Below are 22,471 nucleotides of genomic sequence, written 5' to 3'. Positions count from 1 at the left end.
GCGGTGCTCCCGCCTCCCCTTGGCACTCTCGCCCGCCCGCGCCCTCCTCCCTGCCCGCCCCGCCCGCCCGCCCGGGGAGAGGGGCAGCGGGGTGTGGAAGGGGCCGAGGGCCTAGAACACCGAGTCGGCCCCCCCCCGCCCCGCCCGCTGCCGGGTCGGTCCCCCTGCCGTCCCCCCCAGGCCAGCGGCCCTGACAGCCGGGCGGGCTACCTGAACTCTGGAGCCCCGCAGAGCCCAGGACTCCAGTTCACCTGGAGATTTTAGGGCGGGGAGGCTGGGGGCCTGGGCCTCAAAAGCAGGCTGCACTGAAGCCCAGCTCACTTATTTTCTGGGTGACCTTAGGCAAGTCCCTTCTCTCTGCCTCAGTAGTTGCATTTGTAAAGTGGAGGCGATCACAGAACCCTCCTCTCAGGGCATTGTTTTGGTGCATGACACATTAAGAGTTGCTTGGTAGAGAAGAATAATTATTATTACTGTTAGTAGTAGCATTAGTAATCATCACCATCATCTCTCCGGGGGCATCTGCTGTTGGCAGAGGGAAGAGTATGGTATAATCTGTCGTTAAAGATCTGTTGAACACCTATTCTGTGCAGGAGAGGCCACTTGGCATGGTGCAGGCATCTGGGAGTGAGACCGCGGCCTTGAATCCTAGCCCTGTCACTTGGGCTGTGCGACCTTCTCTCCGAGCCACGGCCCCCAACAGAAAAATAGGGACCATCCTTCCCACTCTGCAGAGCCAGCGTGGGGATTAAGCAGATGCTGTGAGGAGAGTATGCCGGGCAGTCCTCAGCACGTCAGGGTGCCTGTCGCAAGAGAGAGGCTTGGAGGAGTAAAGAGAATGAGGACAGAAAGGACAGACTCAGTTTCTGCCACGGAGGAGCCCTGAGGAGGGAAGACTTATGTGCAAAACACATCACCAAGTCAGGGGATCTGAGCTGGTGCTGAACGCCAGGTGGGGAGGAGGGGCTGTGGGAGGGGCAGAGCGGAATGTGAGGCATCATTGGGGGGTGCTTCGGAGGAATGCACCCCCAGCCCACTCCCACTAGGACAGCAGGCAGCGAGGGGTTGGAGAGGGCTGCAGTGGCTCCGGAATGGCTGGTGTCAGCATCTGCTTCACTGGGGAGGCCCCAGAGGTGGCTTGGCCATCTCCCATCTCAACAGGAAAAAGAGGAATGAAAGGAACGGTTGGAAAACGCAGCCTGAGCAAAATCCCCACCCTTTATAATGACGGTGAATGTGGCTGAAATCGTCCATGCCCACGGCTCTGGCTGTGTGACTCCGGACACGGGTTCCCTCATCTGTAAAATGACAGGGTGGCCCCTGAGCCGTAACCCTCCACCCTTCTTGAAAGCAGTACTTGCTCTGACCTGCAGGAATGTGGGGGAGAAGCCGCTCCTGCTGGGAGGTGCAGGCAGGGTGCGGTCCGTGGGCCATTCAGGGAGCTGGCTCCGGGCCCTCTGTGGGGGAGCAGGAAGGAGGCAGGGCTGTCCAGGGCACGCAGCTGTCCTGCAGGTCAGGACCCTGAGCTGCAAGGAGCCTCGCAAGCGGGCACCCAGCCCTCCGACTCATGGACAGGAGACAGAAGCACGGAGAAGTGAAGGGGCTTGCACAGGTCCATGTGTCTCCTCAGGGGGCACGGTCGAGGTGTCAGCTACGGCAGCAGAGGGTCCCCATTTCATTCAGCTAACAACGGCAGTCCAGGAGCTGGAGACCGAGGCCACTCCAAACCCCTCTGAGCTCCGTTCATGAGAGCAAAATGGAAGTGCATTCACTTCACTGCCAGGTAAGAAAGCACTTCTGGAAGAGAGGGAGCCATACAGACGGACACCTCACCCCCATAAACACTGTCCAAGGCTGGTGGGGGTGAGCGCGGGAGCAGTGGGCAGCGGCTCCTGCCAGGCCAGGGGGCATTTGCTTTTGTGATCAGTACTGCAGGCTCCCTGAAGAGAGTCCAAGGACACTGGGCTTGAGTACTAATATGCATTTTTATTCTGCAATAATTTTCATACCGAGTTCAAGAGGCACCAGCTCCAAGTACATAAAACCAAATCAAATTAAATTAATTGATTTTATTGAAACCTGCTGCCGTTGTAGTCCAGCCCACAGCTGGGGCATGACCCTCATGAAATACCAAAGGGGCTTTTGAAATAATTAAATTAATCACACCCTGGGTTATGCACAAGGGCTTGCTCCTGTGCTCGGTGCAGGCATATTCCCGCTCACAGCCTCAGGCATGAGAGGTGTGTGTGGCTGTGACACAGATCCTCGTTCTGCCTCAGGGTCCCCAGGCCCAGGCTCCCCGTTCCGGGGTAAGCCACTGTCCATGCTCTCTTAGCAAACACACACAGACCTCCAAACACACATGTGCACACACGGCCACATCCACCCTCAGGTAGAATTCCCTTTTCTCGTTCTCTGCCTACCCATGACCTGGGCCAAATGCTCTCCTGGCCCTCCTCGTTTCCTGACCTGCCCAGAACCCCTCCAGCACTTACACTCATGCACTTGGATGATGCACTTTCTCGTTGTATTGTATCACGGGAGACTATCTTGCGTCACTAAGCAAAGGCCAATGTGCCCCTAGAATTCAGAGACTGGGCCTCTGGCTTCCCTGGATTGCTCGGGAAGCTCGCACAGTGCTCTTCACATGCAAGCAGCTCCAGATGTTTACTAAACCCCTTCTATGGGCTGGGCACTATTCTAATAACTTTACACATATTAGCTCATTTATTCCTCACCATCACCTCCCTTCCCACCCCCCACCCCCCCGAGCCCTCAAATAGGGACTGTTGCTGTCCTTAGATGAAGAAACGGAGGCACAGAAAATTTAGGCAACTTGCCCCAAGTCATCCAGCTGGTATAGGGAGCCAAGCCGTATCATTCCTTAGTAAATCTTAAACCAAAACGATTCTATCAATCCTGCTGCTGATCAAGTTATGGCAGCCCCTTTTTCTGTTTGAAGACAGACAAGTAAGGTCACAAAATGCACCAGCATTCCTGGTGGAAAGGACACATAGACACTTCATTTCACAGAGGAGGGCAGCTGCACACCAACAAGGTGAAGTTCACACAGCAATTCAGAGCAGAGAGCACCCCGTGTCCTATTGGCCTGAATGGCTCTACCCAGAGCAAACAGTTACCGATCATTCCAGTTCCTCGTGTCTTGGGGGCTCACACTCCAAGGTAGGCTACTCTTGCAAGAAGACAATGAGTGTTCAGGGATGCGCATGAGTAGCCCTGGAGCATCACCCACTTTCTATGGCCTTGTGCATATTCGGGTAGCAAACCAGAGCAGAAGGAGGGGACCTGGCCCTTCTAGGATCAAACCCCACACCATTTGGAGACCTGCTCTGGTACTTGCCCCACCTGCTGGGGATGCCTCAGGAGACAGAACCTGCCACTCGACCCATGCACATGAGCTTCCTAGACTGGCTCCCCAGTTGTCCTCCCCGGCTTACCCACCCCTCTCCCTACCCTCAAGATTAATCTCCCCACAGAGCCCCAGACAGCGGCCAGCCCAACCCCCACCCCCCAAACTCCGAGAGTTCAAGCTGCTTCACAGTAGTGACGAACACCATCACCATCACCATGACAGCCGCCCATCACAGAGCTTCTGCTGCTCTGTTCCAGCTGCATGCACACCAGTCCACAGAAGCCTCACCATAACCTCACGTTACAGATGAGGAAACACGGGTAGAGGGAGCTGAGCAGCTTGCCCAGGCCACAAAGCTAATACCTGTGGGGCCTGGATTCAGAGCTGGGTTTCTGGCACACCTGCACCTGCTTGATACATTTCCTGCACATTGTTTTTTGACTGATGTTCTTTGATTACCTTCTTTACCTGAGAATGACTTTAAAAAATTGAGTGGTACAAAATATATAAGATCAGGGCATCTGGGGGGCTCAGTTGGTTAAGCGTCTGCCTTCAGCTCAGGTCACGATCCCAGGGTCCTGGGGTCAAGTCCCACATCAGGCTCCCTGCTCAGTGGGGAGTCTCCCTCTCCCTCTGCTCCCCCCCCAACTTGTGTGCTCTTTCTCTCTCTCGAATAAATAAAATCTTAAAAAATATATATATATATGTTCAAAGTTGCCATTTTAACCATTTGAGTGCACAATTCAGTGGCATTAATTGTATTCGTGGCCCTGTGCAACCATCACCATGATTTCAAAAACGTTTTCAGCACCCCGAACAAAACTGGTAACCACTAAGCAATCACTTCCCAATTATTGCCTCCTCCCTCCACCCCTGGTGAACTTGAATCTCCTTTCTGTCTCTGTGGATTTGTCCGTTCTAGGTACTGCACTCAAGTGGAATCATACAACATTTGTCCTTGGTCTGCAAAGCCAGTTCTCTGAAATAGGAAGCCAGACTCTTCAACTCTTCAGGTTCTCAGTTTCTCACTGGCCACAAAGGCCTGCCTCCCTCACAAGATACAGGGATAGGGTGGAGGTGTGAATTCCGGCACGGGGACTGGGGGTGTCCCTATGGGGAGGGCCAGTCCTGGGGAGGCTAGGTGCCCCTGGCTCCTGAAGGTGGATGGGCCTCCCCCAGAGGGCCACTGAAGCAGCATCTAAGCGGGGAAAGAAAGAGGAATCCCCATCTAGCAGGGAGAGGAGGGGAAGAGGAGACTCCGATGCCTCTGGAACCTGGGTGCTGTGTTGTCTCAGGTGGCCGTGAAGGGAGTGCATTGGGCATTGCACCCCCGACGAGAAACAGGGTGGCCCGACCAAGGTTCAGCGCCCCCCTGCCCCCATTCTGAGCCCAGACACTCTGCGGCAATCTCCCCCTCTCTTCCTGCCATCTGTGGTACCAGTCAGGACCTCCTCCTCCCCTGAGGTCACTGGGGCAGCCCTGTGTGTTCTGTGTGCCAGGGCTCCCCCCGCCAGCTCGCTCAGGTCCCCCGCTCCTTCAGGAAGCCTTCCTCCCCAGCTCGCACCACTAGGTCTCTTTCACAGATCTACCACGTGGCAGGAGGGCAGTGGCAGCGCAGTGTTTCAGGGCACCCTGCTTGACCTCTCTGGGCCTCAGATCTTCATCTGTTAAAGGGACATGAAAATACCCAGGGGGTGGCATTGTCATGAAGATGAGGAGGACCCCAGTGTGTGACTTGAGAGTGGGGGTGAACAGCAGAAGTGATGCGAAGAAACAGGATAGGATGTGGCTGATCTTTCTGATGCTCAGTTTTATTCAACTATCTGGGCAAAAAGAATCCCTCATACATTAAAAATTAGAGATGATTATGGAGAACGATGAAAAACATGTGTTGCTTTTAGAAAACGGAACAGACCACTTCCAGGGCATTCCTTGCTTTCTGGGAGCCACATTAGTGATTCTCTTGGGCTCGCAAGATGCACTGCCTACGTGCTTCAGAGGGTGCTTCTGGGCCGGGCCGGTGAGCACATGGTAGGTCATGGGCCTGGCACGGGGCAGGCCCTTGATGAGGGCCGCTGTGCTGTTTTCCCAAGCTGTTCTGGGGGAGGAGCTTGACGCAGCGGCGCTGCAGTAAGTGAACCCGCACAGTTGGCGGATCCTATGATTGCTATCGTCTCTTGATCTCCCTTGAGAGCACAGAGTTGTGGGGTGGGAGGCACACGGGTCTGGAGTGCCAGGAGACAGCCCACCGTCACAAGCTGGATGTGCGTGTCCTTGGACGTGTCACTTAACCATTCTGAGCCTGGGTTAGCTCACCTACAAAGTGCAAACCAGCGGCTCAACCAAGGCTTCCCCGCAGGGCTCTGTGCTGATGGAGCAAGTTGGAAACAGAGTGGAGGCTAAAGACGCATCCCCATGCTCATTTAAGTCCAGGGCTCCTCACCATGGCTCAGATGGGCAGGTAAAGCCCTCTGTGAACAGCTGATCCCCGCCTGGAGGGCGAGGTGCTGTTACCGCAGCTCCGCAAGGCAGGTGGGCTGGGGCTGTGTGGCCGGCTCGGGGGGCAAAGACCAGGAGGCTGAGGCACCGAGGGGCTCTCCAAGACCCAGGGCCCAGAGGTGAAGGACCTGGGCCTGGAGCCCCTGACTGGTGCTCTCCTGCCCTCCATGTTCCTTCTACTGGTCAGTGTGGCCCCAAGGTGAAAGCAGGAGCCCTGGGGGTGACGAGCTGCCGGCGCCTTCAGGGTTCACTCAGCAGTTGGCAAGGATGGCAGTGTGCAATCCAAGCCCTGGGGGTGACCCAACCTACTGATCTCTGAAAGATCTCCTCCAGTTCCTCAGATTCTGGGATTCTAGCTGGGAGAGGCTGCCAAGGGCTCCAATTTTTTAGTACTCGCTATGTTTGCTTATTAGACATCTCTTGACTTCTGCACAGAGCCTTGTCCAGCACGCAGTATGCAGTAGGTGCTCAATAAATACTAGGTGATGGTTTTGCTGATGTGGCCCTGGAGACTGCTGTCCACCAGGAACAAGCCCTTTGGGATGCAGCCAGTGAGGCCCCTGGCACACCGAGTGGGCACCTCCTGTACACTGAGCAGGAGGGAGGCTCCCGACGCTCTGTCCCCGTGCCCCAGGCAGCCTCTTCCCCGTCCTCAGCTGGAAGCCCTCAGCTGAGCCCAGCCCTGATCTCTGCTCAACCCTGCTTGTCCCTGGCCCGCTGAAGCCCAATCCACCCATCCCCCAGAGCCGCCTGCGTCTGCCCTCTGCACGATGGCTATCCGGACGTAGCCCTGTGTCCAGTCCCTCCTTGGCCAGAGGCAAAGTCCAGACCGTTCCTCCACCCTCACAGGCCTCTCGCCCACTCCTGAATCTCCACTTTGAAAACGTCTCCGGGACAAGCCATCCCCAGGCCACAGCCACACACCCACCCTCACTTCCTCTCCCTGTCCGGGCTGCCCCTCCCACGGGTCCCAGCCTACCCATTTCCCCTGCCCTTTTCACCCTTTGGCGCCAGAACCAGCTATTCTGAGCCTTTGGCCCAGCTCCTTCTCCCTGCCAGCTGCTCCCTTACTGGGGCCTCCATGTTTGCCTCTTTGCAGTTGACTGTGACTCAGCCCAGCAAATAAAAAAAAAAAAAAAAAAAAAAAAAAAAAGGACCCTGAAAGCATGTGGCACTATGACATGGGGACACCAAAGTCACCAACCCAGCACAGACCTAATGCTTGAGTTACCCACTTGAAATGTTAAATGCAGATCCCTGTAGTGCCGCAGGTGGGTGTGCGTGTGCACACGCACGCTAGCAAATAGATTCTGGGTCCTTCCAAGAAACTTTTCAAAGCAATCTTTCTCCCCCGCTTTCCAGAAACAATGAATTAGTAAGGATGAGCCCCAACAGGATTAATAGTGCTTTTCTGGTTGCCCAGGCTTCTTGCTTCTTTTATAACACAGCAGCTACTGGATTTCAAGGTTCCTCTGAGCTGATTCTAGGGCAATTACCGCAGATCTTATAAAATTACATCAAAGGGTATGTTTGAAAAGATAATTTTCTGTACTTGGCTCTGTGAAAAGTTTGCCATGAAAGCAGCAACAGATAATGGTGCCCGCCCCCATAAAACAGCTTCAGTAGAATCTTCAGATGCCTTTCGGAGCACGGGGAAGGGACAGGGGAGGAGGACAGGGTGACCAAAAGGAAAAACAAGTCCCTGTGCCCGGATTTGGCCTTGGTGACCAGGAAAACATACTCTGAGGGCACAGTCAAATATTTGATTCGCTGAGCTTATCAGCCAAGCAAAGGAGAGCAAAGGGCAGAGCCCGGCACAAAATCTGGGGTGCTGGGCGAGATGTCTAGGACGAGGGCTGGGCGGGTCCACAGTGATCCTGGGCCTCCCGGCAGAGAGGCCCTTGGGAAATATTTGCTTGCTGCAAGAGCGTTCCTGGATATCTGTACCAAAGCTTTTGGATCCTTGATGCTCTGGCAAATCTGTGTTTTTGACAAGTACACGGTCAACGCGCAGGTTTCCCTCCACGTGCTGCAAAACCCATAAACCATAAGGGACGACTCGACTAAGTCAGAAACCTTCAGGCCCTAAAGACACCACAGTCCGAGGTGAAAGTCACCTGGGTGGGAGGAGGTACTTGTGCACGACAGACCTACCTTTAATCCGATGGTCTAAGGAGTTCTCGGAAATCGGTAAGGAAAAGCACCAAGTAGAAATGCCCGCTACTACCGCTCACACCGCTCAATCTCACTAATAATTGCTTTTGAAACATTAAAACCAAGGGTAGGCGCCCATGGAGAGGTGAGGGGGGCAATGCCTTAGCGGAAGGACCCAGGCTACAAAGTACCGGTGTGAGATGCAGGCACATGCCAGTGAGACCTCGGGCAGGTCCGGCTCCCTGGGGTCCGGTCACTGCTTCGGTGGGCTTGCACAGAGAATGTACCATTGGTCTCCCATCCTTTGCATCCAGCATTGCCCAGGGCTTCGCAGACCTTCCCGCTCCCCTGAGCAGTCCCCGGGGGCTGAGCGCGCTGTTGTCCGCCACCCCCTCTGCTCGGAAGGCTGGAAGGGATGTGCTCTGGCCAAGACCCGCAGCCACCTCGGGACCTGCTGCGGGGCTCCTGACCTGTCTCCTTGGGGCAGGGGGAGTATGTTTGCACCATGAGAGCTGTGGCCAGATGGTTGGATGGGGCTGAGGAGGAGGAACCAGTGGGGCGTGGAGAAGAGGAAGGTGAGGGGTAAGGAAGGAGCACAGACGCTATAGCCAGGCGGCGTAGGCTTTGCACCTCCGTTCTGCACTCCCTGGCTGTGTGCTGTTGGGCACGTGATGCCATCCCAGCCTCAGGCTCCTCTTCCATAAAATGGGCACATGCTCCCCACCTTGCTCTTTCCTTACCGTTATCTGTGCCACTCAATTGGACATATGTCAGAGGCAGCCTCCCCCGACTGTTCCTTAACCGTTCCAGGTCCCCAGATGAGACCATGTGATTTCACTTTTGACTTTCCAGCCCTTGGCCCGTTGCCTTGTACGTGAAAGGCACAAAATAATGCCTGCAGGATGAATGAATGAAACTTATGGGAGAGAAACCAGGAGTCAGAGGGTGAGGTGATATCCTAAGGGCCACACAGCCCATTAACTACCTAGAGGGCTGTGAAGCCTTCTTTCTTTTTGCTCACGGGCAAAATGAACAGGACAACCGACAGCCAATTATACCGGCTCCCAAAGTCTCCTGTTTACTGAGAAAGTCTCATTCTACACTTGCTTTCCCTTATAATAATGGCCATCTTTGGTCTCAGAAATGTCCTGTGGTGGGAGATAAATTGCCCACTCTCCCTGTTACGGGGGAGCATGGGGAAGGGTTCTGTGTTTCCCTGACCCCATCTCCTCCCTCCACCCCTTATTTCTCTTAACTTGTCAGATATGCAATTAATATGTCATTCCATTAGCTTTTCACCAAAAGCCCCATGTGAACTGTGCTCATCCCAAAGGCGGCCTTCCCCCAGCAACACCTGTGAGTGCTCAGGCCAGTGATCAAGGGTGTTCCCACCATCTGCACACACCCGATGGCGCTCCTCACTGCCTAACTGCCACCAGCGAGGAGTGGTCCGACACGTTGCCTTTGCCAGGTCTGTGCCGCAGCAGCACCCCCTCCTACTCTGGCTAACCAGCATCTTCCTTCCTCTTGCTCAGGGGGCACCTGATGGACGGGGACCCATTCACCACAGCTCCCGGTGTGCCTGGCAGCCTCTCCAGAGACGGACAGGTAGGCTGAGAAGAGAGCTGGGGTCCCAAGGTCCAACCCCCCACCCCAAGAAATGTTGGGTTGGGAGAAGGGGGAGAGACATCCAGAACAAAGAGAAGTGTTGCCCCTGGGAGAGCACACCAAACCAGGGACAGCTCCAAAGATGAGCATTTTCGTATATATTCGGGTTTGTGTGGCTTGGCTGTTGGGTTGGGGGAGGGGCTGGCACTCCTGCTGGTTCTCAGACATCCAGAGATGGCCAGGAGAGGAGGAGGAGGAGGAGGAGACCCATGAACCCCTCAGCAAAGGAAGTGAGAACCTGGGAAAGCCTGTGAGGTCTGGGCACCCAGGTGCCTGCCCCAGAGCCTTCCTAGGTTAGCCCACCCTCCCTGGGGTCACCCCATCTTCCAGGCCCATCCTCTCCACACACATGACAGATGATGGGAGTCACACTTTTGTGTGGCCACAGGGGCTTGTGGTTGCCCCCCTGCCACCATGTCATGGGAGTGTGGTGCTTTCCCACCCAAAGATGGTCTGCTGCCTGAGGCAGGAACCCTTCACTTCCTGACTCCACAGGGAGTGTACCCCGGGCTCTGCACACAGCCCACACTCAACTGGCACTTGTCAGCCACCCAACTGGGAGTGGGGCACTAGAACCTGGGGCTGTCAGGTCCAACCGCCCTGGCACAAGACGGCTTAGAGCCTCACTTGCTCTCCCCCCCACCCCCCGCCCCGTGCCTGCAGACTCCCGGCCTACAATGCTCCCAGGCCTGACTCTTAAAGCATAACAAAGCAGTCTCCCAGCCCCTTCCCTTGGCTGACCCACATCTAGTTTCCCCACAGCAGGGACTGAGGCCTGCTTTGGCCATCTCAACACCTTCTGGAGAGCAATGGGTGTGACACAGAGAGAGCTCTCTGAGATCAGGAAGCCAGCCCTGTTCCTTGAATTCCCCCTCCCGGGGGCACCTGGGGGCTCAGTCGGTGAGGCGTCTGCCATTGGCTCAGGCCATGGTCCCAGGGTCCTGGGATCAAGCCCCACACCAGGTTCCCTGCTCCATGGGAGCCTGCTTCTCCCTCTCCCTCTGCTGCTCCCCTGGCTTGTGCTCTCTCTCCCTTTCTCTCTAAAATAAATAAAAATCTTAAAAAAAAAAAAAAAAAAAAGAATCCTCCCTCCCTCTTGGCCCTCAATTCGCATACCTAAGCCAGGGCCTCAACTCAGTGAGGTATATTCTGGAAATCACCCATCACGAAATTCTGGGGGCTGATCTCAGTAACTGCATGGTTGGAAAGGATCTGGAAAACCCACAGTCTCCATGATGGGAAAGACCACGGGCACCTTGAGGGTAGGGATGCTGCACCCATCAGCCTGGCACCAGCCCCAGCATGACCCGGGCAGAGTGGGCGCCCAATGTCAGCGTGCAGAATTGTACTCAGGCCTTAGCTCATTGCCCTCTGGCTGCCCCGCGGCCTGGCACAAAGAAGGCACATAGTAAGTGTCTGAATGAATGGACGTGGGCCTACGGGGCACCAGGCTGGGCACGTAGCCGACTTTATTGGTGCCATAGCTTTGCACAGCAGATATGATCATTCCATTTAATACACGGGAAAATAGAGGCCCAGAGAGCTGAAGGGGCTTCCGCAGGACACTCAGCAAGTGCCTGGCCAGAGTTCAAGCATACTTCCGGCTCCTGAACACTGCGGTCTTTCCACTTGCATTTCAGCAGCTCAACACTGAGCACCCACTGTCTGAGACACGGTGGCTCAGCCTTTGGGGAGGAGTCAGAGCTGAAGGAGAAGTAGCTCCAGCTCTCAGGTCGTTCTCACGGAAAGGGACAGGCAGTCTTGCTCTCAGCCACCTGGATGAAGGGCCGACATGGCAAGGCCTGCCCAGGAAGCTGAGACCTCCTTGTGCCGGCTGGGGGTGTGGTGGGGGTGGGGGATGGAACTCTTCTTCATTCTGAAGGACTGAGAAGGGTATCTGGGGACACGTGGCATGGGCTTGGGCGCCAAGGCCGGACAGGCTTGGAGCGATGGGCAGCGGCTGAAGAAGCTGCAAGAAGTATTTTCAGCAGCCCTCCAGTGGGAAGATAGGTCTGAGTGGGGGCTTCCCAGCACGTCTTAAGTCTCAGGGCAGCCACCTGCGGGCCCTGGGGGAGGAGGCGCTCTGCTCAGGGACCCTGGGGTCTCTCTGCCAGAGGAGGGGTAGAGAGCCGGTGTCCATGCCTGGCCTCCTAAATGTGGTCCGAGAGATTCCGGCAACCTCCTGGCCTCAATCATCAGGAGCCCGGGGAGAGGCAGATAAGCGAGCTCTGAAGGACGGGTTCCAGCCACAGGGCCACAGACTTATTAGTTTTCCACACAGTTGGTTGGTTGGCCTCGCGGGGTCACGGCGGGGAAGGGGGGGGGACGTGCCTGTCGGGCTGCAGCTGATGCGGGAGGAGCAGGGCAACGGAGGCCTGGGGTCCTGTGGTGGCACCTCACCCGGCTGCTGCCTCCTCCTGGCTGGGGGTTTCCTCCCTTCCAGGGGAGCCCGGCCCGGGAGGAAGCGGGCCACCCAGAGCTATTGGGAAGCTTCTGTGGGAGGCCCACGGCACACGTTTCCCCAGGGCCATGCGCTGGGAGGGCCTGAGAGCCCACGTCTCTTCTGGGAGGACTCCTGGGGGACAGCAGGGACCTCCTGTAAGCCATCAACATGCTGTGTGACCCTCCCTGGGCCTCAGTTTCCATTTCTATAACATGGATACCTTGGAGCCATCTTCCTCTTCAACCAGAAAGCGGACAGATGGTTTACTTCAAGGTTTGATTATTAGACTTCCTGCTCTGGCACCATGATTTGAACAGTCCCACTGGTGTCCCACTGCATCGAGGGCACTAGACTTGAGACCCGATGAGGAGAATCAGTAGAACCCCCACCCCCAACAAACACCCGCAAGTACAAGAGCCTCACGTTCGCCGAGCTTCCACTCCACGCCAGGCCCTCTGCCCAAGGAAAATATCTACGTTGATTACCTCATTTAATCCTGACAGTGGCTCTGGGAAGAGACAGTCACCGACCCCATTTTCCCCAACTTGACAGGATTTATTAAATGGCTTCAAGTCCTGAAGTGGTTTCCCACCCCCTCCAGAATGAAATCTCGCCCCTCTTTTTCCCAACGCCTCGCCACTCCCCGGTCTGCACACACATGCACCCTTCATTTCATCTCAGGCCCTGTTCAGGTCCCACTTTTCCCCAGAGAAGAGCCAAGACCTGGGGGAAGCCAGTGAGGTGCCCAAGCAGCAACATTCAGGAGGCGCTCACGCACTGACACAGCCTGAGGGTGAGGACTCCCAAAGCTCTGCCCTACCCTTGCCCTGCCCCTATATCCCTCCCCGCCTCTCCTTTGAAGTTCCCATAGTCCTCCCAGGGGGCCTGATTCCCTGCCTGAGCCTCTGTGGCTGAGGGGCAGAGACCCATTTCTTCTGTTCATCCCGAAACCACCTGGGAGCCAGGCTTTCACACCCCCGCCCTTGCAACATGCTCCCGTCCCTCCTCCTCTGCCCTCTGCTGCATTTGCCTGCCATCCCAATTCGCCTCTTAGCATCTATAAACAACAATGATTTTTCTTTCCAATGAAATAGTATATAGCCATTAAAATTGTGTTTCCACGTGGGTGAATTCTTCGATCACCTCAATGTACAAAAAGGCTTTTCTATCTGTGACTGACAACCCAGAGGCAACCAAAGAAAAGACTGAGGAATCGACTACATAAAAATAAAAATAATTTCTGTGGCATACACCGTAAGTAAAGTCAAAGTTAAATAACGAACTGGGAGGAAATATTTGCCACATCTATCATAGGTAAAGAAATAAGATCGCTAGTGTGTGTGTGTGTGTGTGTGTGTGTGTGTGGTCTTAAACATTGAGAGACAAAGAACCAAAAACCCAGCTTGAAAGTGGGCAAATGAGCAAATTATGGGCAATTCACAAAAGGAATATAAAAGTTATCCTTAAGCACAGAAAAATATTCAACTGCACTCATAATAAGAGAAATGCAAATCCAAACTACCGACACTAAGGTACCATTTCATACTCATGAGATTGGCAAAAAATTCCAAAATTTGACACCACCTTCTGTCCCAAGGTCATGAGAAAACGGGGTGGAAAGCACACCAGTACAACCCCATGGAGGGCTTTCTGGAAACACCTAACAAAACTCCGTACATATTAAGGCTTCAAGCCAGGAAGCTCACTCCTAGACATTGACCCTGAGGATACACTCCCAAGCATCCGTAACACACATGCCTGAGTGCTGCAGCATTATTTGGAATTGTAAACTACAGGAAACCACCTCAACTGTCATCCTGGGGATAGTGGTGGCACAAATGATGGTGTGCACACATGGGGAGTACCGTGTAGCTATAAAAAAGAATGTGAAAGGACCTCTATGAACTGGCGTGGAGTGTCTTACAGAAAATGATATTGAACACATAAAGCAAAGCATTAAAAAAAAGCATATATGATAGGGTATCTTTTGTGTATAAAAAGAAAGGAAAATTAAAAGACGTACATAAAAACGTGTTTACCTCTACAGAAAGCAATAGAAGTGTAAGCATAAAAGAATTAAGTTGGTTCCCTGCAGGGGAGAATGGGGCTGTGGGAATGCAGGAGAGAGTGACGCATCTCATAGTACAGCTTTTTGTGTAGTTCTGGCTTTTGAGAGGATGTTAACATTCTACCCATTTAAGAAAATTTAAACCAATAAGAAGGGGAGGGGGGGAAAATCCCTAAAACTGAAAACAAAGTGGAAAAAACAAACCTGACTGTATTTCTAATAAGCACTCTTAGCCCACCAAGGCCAAGGAAAGAAAGAAAGGACTCCTTGGAGCTACTTTAAGAACGCAGCAGAGATGGAGGTGGGAGGGCAAGGTTTGTTTATTGCAGCCGTGAAGCCATCTTGACGTTACTCTTGATGTAACATAGGATGAAGCAAACAACTGAATGTGTTGACAGCTTTGAGGTTTTCACTGTGGGGAAAGGACATATGAATATGGAACGGGGGGAGACACAAGCAGCAGCCCTGCAGAGGTGGATTGGAACTGGAGGTACTAACAGGGACTGTGACTTGTAACATACGAACATGTGAGCGCATATGCACGTTTATGTGCGTGTGTATATATCCGTGTACATGCACATACGAAAGATAATGTGTACACACATGCACGTATTTCCTAGCTCCACCCCCTGAAAGGGCAAAGAGGCAAAGACACCCAGCAGTAGTGGGTACTCTTAGAGCCCAGATTTTGGTCTCTAATACCACTCCCCACTGAAAGGAACCAGGCATTTCAGAGAAAGGACTGGTTGCAGGGCTCATTCATGGCAGGTACATGATGAGCCTGGAACCTCTTTTCATTCCAGAAAGTAAAGAAAGTGCTCCGCAACAGGGATGGCGGCATTTACAAATATCACGAGAGTCAGCTTGTAGAGGCTCCTACCCGTCAAGTCTGGGCCAATTTATGTACCAAAATATAATTGAGCACAGTGAGAAATAATAAACTATCAGAAAAACGGGAACTCATCAGTCCACACAGATAACAGACAAATACATCTTACTGCTTATTAATAGGTAAACGTATACCGCCTCCGTATACAGTGCTACTGCAGCATGCCAAGGGCCAACTCATAAATACGGAGGGAGCACTGGAGCCAGGAAAGCATCACTTTGCAGCCATCCTGGTAAGGACTGGATCAGGCAAGAGACATCAACAGATACTAGCCCTGCGGAAAGCTGATGCGGAGCAGGGTATACGCCGGGTTTCAAAGGGTCTCTCCATAGACCACACACTAGTCTCAAGGAAGAACAAAGACAATTACCACGTAGGAGAGAAATAGGTAATACTTTGACCTGGAGATTAAAATTTACATCACCAGTGAGGACCAAAGAGGACCGGGAGGGCTCACCAGTGTGAGATCGCATGAGAATAAACCCAAAAACCCAAGACTGCTGAGGCAGGATTCTGGCCAAGACCGTGTAACCTGGATCTCACCACCAGGAAGCATTGGACAAGCCCCAAATCGGGAATATTTTATTGAAAATAAGAAGGGGGTATTGTGTTCTTCAAAAATGTCAAGGTCGTAAACAACAAAGAAAGGTTGTGAAAATGTTCCCAATTAAAGGAGGCCAAAGAGGCACAGCAACTAAATGCAACCCCCTGGCCCCTAGCTGGGATCTGCTCCTGGAGGGCAAGGTGCTCTCGGAGGCTCACTGACAAAACTGGAATACAAATGGTATACTGGTAAATCAGACCCATGTGTGTAGTTGTGTTACATTTACTGATCAACCAGACACATACCGGAGTATTTAGGGGTAACTTACCCTCCAATGGTTCAGACAAAATGCCTATGTGCACGTGTGTGCACGCGTGCGTATGCATGATAGAGCACGCATGACAGAGGAAGTGGGGTAAAACCTTAACAACAGATGTAACTAGGATACAAGGAAATAAAGGTCATCTTTGTACTATTTTCATTTTTGTAGTTTTTCCATCATTTGAAATCATTTCCAAATAAAATGATTTTAAATGCACGTTCCAACTTTCGAATGACATTCACTTCTCCACAGGTACAGAGGAGGCCCCTCTGTACCTTCTCTGCTTGTCCAGGGGACTTCTGGCAGGCAGCCAGGCTGGGAGGCAGTGCAGAAAATCAAGCCATCTGGGAGATGTGGCCTTGGGCCAGTGACTTTCCTCCCTGCCTCTGCTCCTCCGCTGTAGGGCGATGCCCACCTCGCGGACCGTTGGACACACATGACACGACACCGGCAAGGGCTTATCAGCTCTGTGGCCAGTCAATGTGAGCTACAGCTTCACGGGTCTCGTTTCTCATCAGCAGGAACCCCCGCAGGGTGCAGGCCTGGGAGCTGCCTGCAGTTCCCAGGCCCACGGCGGTCTCCAGCAGGACTGTGACCCCAGGACGAGCAAGCGGTCTCGGGGTGGCCTCAGGCTGGCGGCCACCTGCAAAAACTCCTCTGTAGGCGGATGGCCCCCCCGTCGTGCTTGGGCCTTGGGAGCTTGCTGCCCGGTGCTCTCGGCTTGACACCCACTTTCCTCGTCTACCCTCGGGCTGGAACGTCCTACAAGACCCACTCCTAGAGACTCCCAGGCGTCTTGCTAGGGTTGCCCCAGCTGTCACCCCACCAAACCCCCACCCTGCCCCACCTTCAGCTCCTTCTCTTACTGTAGGATCGGATGTGGCATTTCAGTATGGCCCATCTCTCCTCTCGCAGGGGAACTCTTTGTGACAGTATTGTTCTGGTAGGAAGAACAGTGACCCTTGGAGAATAGGCTGGGGAGGAGGCACGTTTCGTTGGACGGGGACTTTCTTGGAGACCCTAAAATTGGCCTTTACCCAGGCCTGTCCTGAGAAGGATGCTGGGCTCCCTCTCTGCCCCTGTTCTGTCATTTGGAGAAGAGTCATCGTGCCACACTTGTGTCCACTGGCCCCCTCAGACCCACTCTCCACCCTGTCCATGCACCCTGTCCATGACCCCTACGGACCACAGCACAGGTCATTTCCCCTCTGTGCTCCTTCCTGTTGGAAGCGCGAGGGGCCCCAGGGGGAGGACAGAGGGAGGGAGGGCAGATGTTGAATGCCTGGTTTCCCTGACTACAGGGGCGCCCCAGGGCACAGCCCAGGCAGGGTGGCCCCCTCCACAGCACCCTCACCGTCTCTGCTTCCAGCATCCCTTCTCTCCCTGCCCCTTCGGCCCCAGGGTTGGGCTACTGCCCCAGGTCCTGTGGGTTCCCTGTCCTGCACTGGCCTTTGGACTCAACTCTCTTCAAACCACCTGCTTCCTGCCTGGCCCCACCGCGTGGAGGCAGACACCTGTGGAGGGAGGTGGTGCCTTGTCTGTCCGTCTGTCCTGGTTGTTTGCTGTTTGCCCGCGAGGCCCTGGATTTACTGCACCCGGGGAGGGGACCCACCTTGGAGCCATTCATGCAGCAGAACAAAAGCCGGAGCTGCCACTTCAGGCGTCCTTCCGAGGCTCAGCGCCTCCTGCTCTGACTGTATTTCATCTTTTCGTAAAGTTACTGTTAACCGAGAAGCATCGAAAGAAGAGAATTAAAAGGGAGAAAAGTTGGCGGAGGAATGTCTTTTTTTCCCCCAGGTTTAAACCTTTTGTTATCCACTCTTTAGGAATCCGATTCAACTCGAGGAGCATGTGGCAGCACGTGTTCTTCAAAATTAGTTCCAAGACACACTCAGGGCTCTTTATTATTCATTCTATTAAAAAAATCAAAATATTAGCTCATGCCTCTCACATCCTCGGAGCGGGTCTGGTGGCTTCTCTGATGTATTGTCCTCTTCGAGAGTGAAGAAGGCCTTTCCTCCCTCAAGCCTCTCGGCCTCCCCCTCACGGGGACGAAGAGGCCGGCGCAGGACAGCCCCCCAGCCTCACACTGGCTCCCAAGGAGCCCCGGGGGGCCTGCAGCAGGTGGGAGCGGGAGGACCCCTCCTGGTCTCAGGAGCACGGTTTCCCATGTCCAGAGCTAGAACAACTGGTTTGGAAAGAGGGTCGAGGAGGTGAGGACTCAGTGACCTGGAGGCATAGGAGTCACAAGTGCTGCATTTGTCCTTCTGGATTGCCGCTGCTGCATTGGTCCCTGGAAGGGATACCCGGATGCCAGCAAATTTTGTTTTCTCCTCAGGAACACAGAAATCTGGCTTTCGGCATCCTGAGCTCTAGAGTCACCCAGGCGTGTCACAGTGGCGATTTAATTGGACCCCGAGGAAGACAATGAGGTTCTTAGCTCAGTGTGGGTGAGGGGTTCATCCGCCTTGAGGAGCCTCCAGCTGATAGGAGCTGGCTAAGCAGCTTCTATGCCTGGTGGCCACGGCTGCAGAGCAGACCAGGTATGTCCCTCGACGGGGTGGGGTGGGGTGAGGGGGGCTTCTAGCTGGCTGGGAGGGAGGGAGACTACACAGGGCCCCATGTGGGGGGCTGCAACCGGTCAGAGGAGGCAAAACTTCCCAGAGGCTGAGTGGCCCAAGGAGGGCGTCCTAGAGGAGGTGTATTTGACAGCCGGCTACGCCCTGGAAAGGAAGGAGGAGAAGGACGGGCGAGGAGGAATGTGAGCAGACCCAGGGGGAGCGAGGCAGGGCAGGAAGGACCTTGATCACAAATGAAGGTATTTCTTCTTTCTTTTCTTTTGTTTCTCTGAGCAATCCCAAATTCACTATTAATCACCCCAGACCTGGCTTGTTGATAACTGTTGATTTCCCCTGCACACCTGTTCATATTTCTGATGGAAATGTATTACACAATCACGCCGTCGGCTGGTGATTACCATGGTAATCAGGTACGCTCACTGGCAGGCCGGCAGGCCTCTTGAAAACAAGATTCTGAAGACAGGGGCTTCCATTCCACCTACGTTGTGCCTGGGGGGCAAGGGGAATGAAGCAGGCCTGGGGCAGGTGCGGGGGTTGGTTCCTTCTCTGGGGAAGTCCTGGCCCACAGGGCAGTGCCAAGAGCCTCCAGGAGGGCTCTGCAGGAAGTCAGGGGATGAACTAGACAGGGGGGCAGGGAAATGGGGGGCAAACCCTGCCTCCCCTGGGGCCTCAGGGCCCTGCAGTGCGCAGATCCCTGGGGACCGTTTGGCGGGATCCCACGTGAAGAGAGGGTCAGAGCTCCCAGGAGCCCAAGACCAGGATCCTTGGCCAGAACAGGATTCAACCTCCCACGTGCACCTCAGGAACCACCTCTGTGCCTTTTGGAACATTACAGAGATGCTTCTCCCTATCACGGGATGAACGTTTAAGGTCTGGTGAAAGCCCCCACGTGTCTGAACTATAGCATGTGGCCCCGAAGCAGTCTACTCTAAGTTTGCAAGAGCTCCAGGCAGACTGCTGGGCTTCAGATCCCAGCTCCACCCCTTTCCTGGCTGGGTGACCTCGGGCACGTTACTTAACCTCTCTTTTCCTTCTCACTGGCCAAAGACCCATGATAGGAATTTCTAATGCATAGGACTGTGGTGAGGATTAAGTGAATCGATGCATGTAAAATGGTTAGAACAGGCCCGCCACAGGGTAAGCCCTCAAAAGGGCCTGGGACACAGCAGCGCCTCCCCTCTCAGGGCATGGGGGACAGAGAGGGGTGAGGGTACAGCTGGTATTCTGGACTTTGTGCAAACACTGCCTCACCTCCTCCTGCGGGCACCCCCACGTCACCCTCTCCGAACAACGAGCAGACTGTGGCCCCTGGAACCCAGACCTCCTGCCTCCCTGCCCACAGCATTTTCAATTTCCTTCCCAAAGGCATTGGTCTGCTGGCCTCTGGCTGTCCACCCAAAACTAGGACCCAGCCCTCCTTCTCACCCCCATACCCCGCACTCTGACTGCAGTCCTGGAAAATGCAGGCCTCGTGGGCACCAGGTTCCAGGACAGATAAACATCTACAGCATTTAGTCTCTCGGGCAATTGCTCCTATAGGTTAAATGGTGTCTAATTAAAGACCTCCCCCACAGTTACAGCAGTGGTTGCGTCTCTCGCGCTGTTCCAGGCTTGGCACAGCCTGCTCGCTTTAACAGAAGAAGGGCTGTCGTTAACGGAATTATTGTAGGCTGCACCAGACACTGTATGATCCAGATCAGGCCCAGGGCTGTGGGCTCTGCCTCTCAGAACCCGCCCACCGGAGGCAGCTGACAGGCCATTATTCTGTGTCCTGCAAACTGTGCAGTGATAAGGAAACCCCACCAATTTGATGCTTTATCTGGTTGCAGGTTGAGGGAAGATACTATTTCAATCAAGATAATGATTCCATTTCTTGGACGGAAATGAGATTTTTCTTTTTTTTTTTTTTCACCCCCTGGCCTCATGGGGGTACCACCAAAATCCGTCTCGGGGCTGAAACAGGTCAGGCACAAGTTAGAGGATTTTTCTGGCAACCTCAGAGAGAGTATGAACATGAAGGAGAAGGGAAAGGGGGGAGTTTGCTTGCAAGAAAAAACACGCACACGCCAGGCCTATGAGATTACAAAGTCAGCTCTCTATTTGGCCATTTATAGGCATTAGGCAGCACCCGGGAAACCAAAATTGGGAAGATAAGCTCACAGAGCATGAGCACGATGGCCTGGATTTCAAACAAGGTAAAGGGCCTATCAAGGCAATAATGATAATGAAGCTCCAGAGACAGGACACTCAGCCAGGACAGGACCCGGGTAGCCAACCTGCCCCCCGCCCCCTGGCACTCAGGGGATACACTTCCTGTGTGACTTTGTAGACACGTGTCCTGGCTATTCTTTCACCTCCTATAACAGGGAGCTCCCCGACCTGGAGAGGGTCCTCCATCACTGACCAGCCAGCTCCTGTGCTGGGAAAGCACCTCTGAATCCGGGCAGTCACTCCATGAAAGGAAAACACGGTAGAAGAGTCTACAAGGTGCTGGCACTAAAGGGCATCTAAACACACAGGAGTAACGAGTCCCGTTGCAGTGAGTCATCGAACAATATGCAAATGCCATCAGGCAATAAATACAGTGAGGCTGGAATAATTGGGACTAGGTGGTGAATTCTGTGAAATTTTACATTATTTTAAATATTTGAGGCTTTCAAGGGCTGTAATACAGCATCTCGAACTCTTTATCGGTGATTTGCCTTAATGAGGAAGTAGTAAAAATTTGCAATTCCAACATAGATTGTATATACAGTGACTTTAAAAAGTTTGGAAGTGTCGGGTTTGGATGCATTTGGAACATTCTGTTGAGAGCAGACTGGGTGGATTGCTCTCTCTCTCTCTCTCTCTCTCTCGCTCTCTCTCTCTCTCCAAACAAAAGGCACATTTGAGCTCATCTGCTTTGGAAGGAAGACACCGACAGCGGTTGTCTCACTGTATTGCATTAGACGCACCAAAGCTTTGAAATCTACCCCCCGCCGTTGTCGGTGTGCATAGACTGTCCTCGGAAAGTAACCCCAAGCCCTGGTAACGTAGGGTGTCACCAGGAGGGGAGCCAGGCCACCTGGGGACAGACATGGGAAGGAGACTTGTCACTGTATACCTTTTGGTATGTTTGCATTTAGAGTCATGGGACTGTATGACCTATTGAGAATAAAGTGACAGTTTAAAAAAAAAAAAGCACATACTTATTTCAGTGAAGACAGATTCTGGCACTACCGATTTCTATCGTAATACCTACGCTGTTAAAATGCAAGCTTACTACGATAAAAATTACTGCTAAGTCCGGTGCAAAACCACATCTGGTTGTCTTCACAGCTGGGGTGTAGACAGGCAGAGGAGTAGATGCAACGCTGCCCCCTGGCCAGATCCCCTTCTCTGGCTGGGACACCTCCTCCCCCGCTGCCTTTGCATGTGATGTTCTCCAGACCCTCACTCTTGGTCAAGGGCATGCCTTGGAAGCTATACCGGCAGCACCATCGTGGGAATAGCCGGTGGTGAATGAGGGTTATTTGAGGCCTGCCCCTGGCTGCCAAGCCAGATTATCCGTGCACTGCAATTCACATGGAAGGAGCCAAGGAAAGACTTGTCCTGACACATCCTCCTCTCTCCCTGACAAGTACTCCCCAAGAGTGCTCCCTGGATGCATCACAGCACCTGAATCTCTGCCTCAAGCTCTGCTTCTGGGAACTCGACCTGAATCGGCCAAACATTGGCTCCAAAGGGAGGCCTCCTTCCTTCCAGAGGTGGTAGAAATACACACACACATGAGCTTTTTTCTCTGAGAGCAGAGCCATCACCACCTTCCTGCCTGGCCCAAGATTGCCAGGTGACCCTGTACACCCCAAGAAAGCCAGCACAAGCAAGATGCCAAGTGGTCAGAATAGAGAGCCCCCACAACCAGACCCCTGAGAGCCCACCCAGATCCTCTT

At 53.7% G+C, this 22,471-nt stretch overlaps 1 protein-coding gene and 1 long non-coding RNA gene across 7 annotated transcripts in view; one reads left to right on the top strand and one right to left on the bottom strand.

Moving 5' to 3' along the window:
* The window catches only part of LOC119872627 (zinc finger and BTB domain containing 7C), a 335,100-nt gene that overhangs the window by 121,544 nt on the left and 191,085 nt on the right, over positions 1-22,471 (bottom strand). The window lies entirely within an intron of this gene.
* Positions 1,484-21,848, top strand: LOC119872628. 2 transcript variants are annotated; one of them, XR_005362737.1, is made up of 4 exons: positions 1,484-1,783; positions 9,562-9,634; positions 18,299-18,503; positions 18,673-21,848. It is a non-coding gene; the product is annotated as an uncharacterized LOC119872628 (long non-coding RNA). The 2 variants fall into 2 exon arrangements; XR_005362738.1 differs by lacking the exons at positions 18,299-18,503; positions 18,673-21,848 and adding an exon at positions 12,819-13,561.

Source organism: Canis lupus, chromosome 7 (assembly GCF_011100685.1).
Source record: "Canis lupus familiaris isolate Mischka breed German Shepherd chromosome 7, alternate assembly UU_Cfam_GSD_1.0, whole genome shotgun sequence".
Classification (NCBI taxonomy): Eukaryota; Metazoa; Chordata; class Mammalia; order Carnivora; family Canidae; genus Canis; species Canis lupus.
The sequence above is the reverse complement of the archived record's forward strand: the minus strand, read 5'-3'. Positions and strand labels throughout refer to the sequence as shown.